This window comes from Mytilus galloprovincialis, chromosome 2 (assembly GCF_965363235.1).
Source record: "Mytilus galloprovincialis chromosome 2, xbMytGall1.hap1.1, whole genome shotgun sequence".
Lineage (NCBI taxonomy): Eukaryota > Metazoa > Mollusca > Bivalvia > Mytilida > Mytilidae > Mytilus > Mytilus galloprovincialis.
The window spans coordinates 70,811,218-70,817,574 of NC_134839.1; positions in this window are offsets into that span (position 1 = coordinate 70,811,218).

Consider the following 6,357-nt stretch of genomic DNA (forward strand, 5'->3'; position numbering starts at 1 on the left):
CCCTACATCCAGAGTTGCTTTTCTCACAGTAACAAAGCTAACTTTTTCATTCTTTGCTTATTTTCGACACTTTTTTAATTTAATATTTTTTTTCATTGTTTTTGGAACAGATTTTTATATAATTTATGTCCATTTCTTATTTCAATTACAATTGAACTTTTTATATTAATTCAAGATTTCAGTTATGTTAAACTGTGATATACAGGTCAAGGTATCGAATAAACTTGACCAACTTGGCAGACAGTAAGTGTACATTCAGACCATATGCATATTTTTAAAAAGTATGCAATATGGACTAGACCTAATTCTTTACGATTATTAAAATGATATATATTTATATGTAAAAGTTGGAAATTAAGATATTTGTACAACTGATTAGTGGATAAGGTACATCCTACGTTTGATTTAGCAAGAATTTGGATTGATCGTTTGTCAACGACAATTCATAGTAATGAGGGAATTTTTTGTTAATTTTATTTGACATTGTGATATTTTTGTTGTTGTTATTTGTTTGTGCATCCTAATGAAGTGTCCTGAATTTGGGTCAGTGCTATATGGTATAGAGGCATTTGCCGCATGCATATCTAGGTTGTCCAAACTTCAAAAGTGTCATAGCTTTGATATATTGGTTTGGATATAGTTTCGAGACAAAACTTTTTGCAGGAGGGGGTGTGTGTCACAGGATATATGTATCTATTTTGTTTCATTATTAAACATATTGTTTTATTTGTGTTTTCAGTGTTATATGTTTCACATTCATATCATATTCATATTTCATATTCATGTTTCTGGACGATTGACGAAAAATGGTTTTGCGCTGCGTATTTTGAAACAAAAGGTAGCTTAGTACGCTTTGTTTTGCTTTACATACTGAATATTTAAATTAGTACAATAGAAAGTTAAAGCGATTCTTTATTATTATTTAAACAATATATATTTATATTCAAATGGCCGGAGTTATGCATAAACTCACAGTGCGTCAATATTAACCATATATATACATGTATACTAACACAATAACTTTGAGAGTTAGTCCCTGGTCAATATTACACTCAGGAGGGCGAAGACGAAAGACACCACTGCAGGTACTTTTAACTTTATTTATTCTTTTAGCCATGTTTAAAATACTTCAATTAAAGTAAAGTTACTTTAGTATTTCAAATATATAGAATTCAATATGGATTGAAAGCTGCATTTTGGTATGCAAGTTAATATCAGAATAAAGCTCCTTTGCTTGCAAATATTTCAGTCAAATATATTGTGCATATTTATTAGAACACAATTGTAAACTTAGTTTACAATTTGTATACTTGCAGATTAATATAATAAAGTATCTTAAAATTGGACGACTCAGTTAATGCAGAAAATGGCCCACACTTATTACCACGCCTAAAGTCTTTGTGGTTTATGGCGACTTAATCTTCACCCAAGTTGGCGATATTGGTTTCCTATTTCCTGCGACAATAACTTGCCCTTATGAAACTCCAATCTCCAACACAAAACATATACATCAATTGAAATGTCTTTTTGCCCATCTTAATTCTATACTTTAATAAAATTCTTCACTGAGCAAACCCTGAACAGTTGACAGTCTGAATTTGGATTCAAATAAATGTTGTCATAGTTCTTAAAAATCTAATGTACAAAACTGTGCATATAGGATTTCTTTTTAAATCTTTTCGAAATATTTGGAATTTTTTGTGAAAAAAATAAATATATAAACCCCTTTAAGAAAGAGCCACCCGACCCCCTTGGAGTAATTTCCTCCCAACTCAATCCCCGTTTTTCCTTTGTAGTATTAAAGGAACCTGGTTGATTTTTTTCGGGTTTCGTATGGATAGTAAACCCGGTAAATTGTAACAAAACCCTGCGGTTGAAAGTTGGCCACGGTTCGTTTTATCGAAAAAAGGGGGGCGGCTGAGCGGCACAAATTAAAATTATTCATGTCTGTTTCAGCTTCCTACTTAAAGAAACATTCCAACATCTCAATTGAATGTTATTTTGTAATGTTAATTCGATGACAATGACTACAAAATGCTTTATTAAGCGACATTGTTTTTGAAGCGAGTAACAAACTGTCGTCATTTGCCCGCGGTTTTATCTTTCGGTTTTCTCGGGACATATCGTCATGATAGTGATAAGCCACAATCGTAACTACTCGGCCATTCTCGCTATGCAGTACAATAACTTCGTGCAACCAGAAAAGCCGAGTAGTTCCGATTGTGATAAGCCATATACCGAATGGACTGCAAAGATTTGTTAAGATGAATTCTAATTGGTTTAAAAAGTCACGTGTGAAATCGTCAGAAGTGAAACTACATATTGATAGTTGTTAGATCTCATATGTAGTATAACGTAATCAGAGATCAATATTTTAATTAGATTGCTAATTGATAAGGAAATGTGGTATCATTGCCAATGAAAGCTATCCAACAGAGTCCAAATAACGTGGACTAAGTAAATAAAGATAACCGTACGGACTTTAACAATGAGTAAAATTCATATCTTATAGTCAGCTTTAAAACCGTCTAAAGCCTGGCTTGACTCAATGGTGATAAAACCATCGGTTAGATTAACGACAAAACTGGAAATAAATATGACGGACGACAACCAACGACAATCACTGAATTACAGGCTCCATAGTTCACACAGCCATTGTATATATAGAATATAGCGTGGCTAAAACTGTTAACATCTGTTGGAAATGGCTTGATTCATTCAAATTGACACGAAACACACAAATGCACTTAACACAAAGAAATAAGACATACTGTACCAACACAAGAGTACATTCGCAGTTACTGAACGTTAGTTCGAAGTAAAAAAACTAATTATTAAGTCCTGTTCTCCATGACTTAGAGATCAATCAGTACACAGTCAACGGATGTAATGTAAAACGTCATAAATAGTCTAAGAAAAGCTTGACTTTATCTTTCCTCATTTTTTTCATTCATACTTCAAATTAAACACGTTTTTGAAACAAATCTTTCAAGGAGTAAATACGAAAAATTGGTGTAAAATGATTGAAAAAGTATGACCAGGACTTTTTTTTCAGTTTTTTCTGATTATGCTGAATTTTTCAGAATATTCCTTCTACTTATTCACATGAAATGGTTTGATTATTTTGGTTATTTCGTGGAAAAGAAAATGATTTACATTAAAAAATCCCACTATCCGATTTTGATTTATTTCGATAGAAAATTCACAATAAACTTTCCTGTTCATTGATCAATTATATAAACACTATATGTCAGAAATTATTTGATTCATAACTGTAATTTGAAGCTTTTACTATTATTATATATATTTTAACTAACTATTGAACCGAAGAACTTAATTCAAAACAAAAAGACCTGACGTTCCCTTAATGATTTCTGTTTAGAATTTGTGTTGCATAGGCTAGTTTAAACAAAAATTTCATAAATTTGTTTAGTGGATTAAACATTCTTAACAAAATGGAGACTCAAATGGCAAGAGGAAGCGTGGGAAGTAAAATAACTGAACAAGACGAGGAGAAACAACAAAAGACTACATTCAAAGATGACGAAAACCCAAAGAGACATGATCTTACTACATGTGAAATTTGCAATAAGGATTTGTTCGCTCCAAAAAACTTTCCGTGTCTTCATTCATTTTGCGAAATGTGCATTACTGATTACGTCAAAAGAATTAAAAGAGAGAAAAAGTCAAAAGGTCAGACTCCAAACGTGGCTTGCCCTATTTGTGAAACTCCTGCAACGTTCCGATCTGTTGATAATCCGAAAGAATTTGCCGAAAGTTTACAAACCAGCACACTTTCAGCTACTCTTCTCTCAAAGAGAGCAGAGAAGTCCAGGGAGTGTAGTCAATGTCCATCTGTTCAAAAATCAGAGGCAACATTTTGGTGCTTTTACTGTGCTCAGGCGTTGTGTGAAAACCACGAAAGCTATCATAAAACAGTCACATCATCGAAGGTAAAACACCAAGTGTTTCCGATTAAAAATATTAGAGACGTTCCAGATTCAATTTATAAATCTCAGCATTGCCGATATCACGAGAAAAATCCCGTAGTCCATTTTTGCATGGATCATTTAAATTCGTGTTGTTCGATTTGTTGGAAGCGGATGCACAAAGTGTGCAATGTTATCCCTATCGACCAAGCTGCAAGAATTGTACACAAATCTCGCATAACTTCGGATTTACAACAGACAATTGATCATTTGCTTGTCAAAGTTAATGACACTTTACTAGAACGTAAAGATTTAATGAAAGACATACACAAACAACGAAATTCTTCCATGAAAGCAGTAAAAATGTTTAGAAAAGATCTAGATAGTTACATCGATTCATTACAAACCAATTTAGAACTAGATATCGAGAATCATTTTTCTCAAACTAAAGAACAATTTGAGAGGGAAATACACGATTTTGAAAACAAAAGGTCAAATTTCGAACACTACCTTAAACTTATTAAATCAATCAATGAATGTTCACAACCAATTCAGTCTTTATCAGAACTGACAGATGTTCGATTTCAATGCAATGAAATAGAGGAATCGATCGGAAGAACTCTCTTTCAAATGAAGAATTCTCGTCTCTCGGTTACATTTATAAGTATTCAGCAAATAGCGCATGTCATATCTAAACTAGGATCAGCAGTCATTACAGAAACATCTCGGCGATCTCGAATGCTTAGACCTGCAAGTGATTCAAGAGGCAAATCACGACACAGCACTCACATTTCAACATCTTCAAGGAGGTCGAATAATCGTTAATGATACCTTTTTATACATGGGTAATGGTTAAAATACGATGGTGAACATTAATTCAGTATAGATGCATGTTTGTTTGTTGATGTTGTTTTACATGCTGCAAATAGCCACAAGTGAATACCCTGTGTTAACTGCGCCAATTCAGAAGTCATTGACTGTTTCCATGCATGAGGAGGACACGTCAACATGACGAGTTCGATACTTTTTCAATTTTATTTCAGACCAGTATGTATAGGTCTACAATTAACTCATCATAGTTATTGTTTAAATTAAATCTATATATTACAATAAAATAGTTCTAAATTATTTTTAGCTCTTCTTTGCCAAATAAAGGTTCTGTGTTGGCTTCTGTTGTGCTCATTTTCGTCCATCACCAGTCGTCGAACACTTTGTTTCCCTTTAAATAATGCTATTTCATTGAAGTTTATCTTTTATTCATAATCGAAGTTATCACAAAAAAATGACACTTAATCTAACATGCACCATTGTGTATATACTGAAATCAAACTTTCAGCATTTATTCTAATTTAGACTGTTTGATGTAACCTTAGTTTATAAGGATAAGCCCCCGACTGATTTTTACAGTTTGCTGACCACATGTCCAAGATTAGTAAGAGGAAAACTAGTTTAACCTTGCCACATTCTACATGTGCGTGTCCCAAATCAGGTGTCTGTAATTCAGTGGATGTTGTGTTTTGCTATATATAATTGTGTTTTTCGTTCATCGTTTTGTACATATATCAGGATTTTTTTCGTTTGAATTGTTTTACATTTGCCATTTCGGGGCTTTTTATACCTAACTATGCGGTATGGATTTAACTCATTGTTCAAGGCCGTATGGTGGATAACTCGAACAGTTGTCTCATTGGCAATCATACCACGTCTTCCATTTTGTATATTGGTACAGGCATTTGCCGATGAAAAATGGTGGTTTTAACATTCTTTTATAATTAGCTAAACCTCCCAGTTGTATGACAATATAGTTTTGTTATTTTGACCAAATACTGACTGGTGCATGTTGAATTGTCTTATTTTGTGATAACCTTTTCTTTGAGGTCAAGTTACAGTAAATGGGCTATGTCACAGATTTCATTAAAATTTTGCATATAACTGTGGCTCGATGAACTACAACTGAAAATCCAAAAAGTAATGCATTAATCTCATTTATCATTTGAAATATTACTAATTGAATTCTTTCAAAATGGATGAACATGTGTATGGAAAGCACATAAAAGTCGGCTAAAAACCTTTAAATTTTTTTCTCAAAATCATCATATCATTAATTCTACTCCACAGATTTTTTGTTGTTGATACATAGATTTTCGTTTTAATGGTGCAAAATAAAGATACGGTAACCGACTTCGTTTTTACGGTATATTTCATTCACTGTCGTGTTTTGTGAAAAAAAATCCTACAAAACGTTGAAATAATAGTTTTTCATTACCACCAAGGAAACGAATTGATTATTAAATAATTTATGTGTCAACAACATATAGTTTTTTAAGAAAAATCTATAGAGTAGAATTAGAGATTTGATGAAATCAATCTGTAATATTTCAGATATTAAAAGAGATAGAAAACTAAATGCATTATTATTTCGATTTTC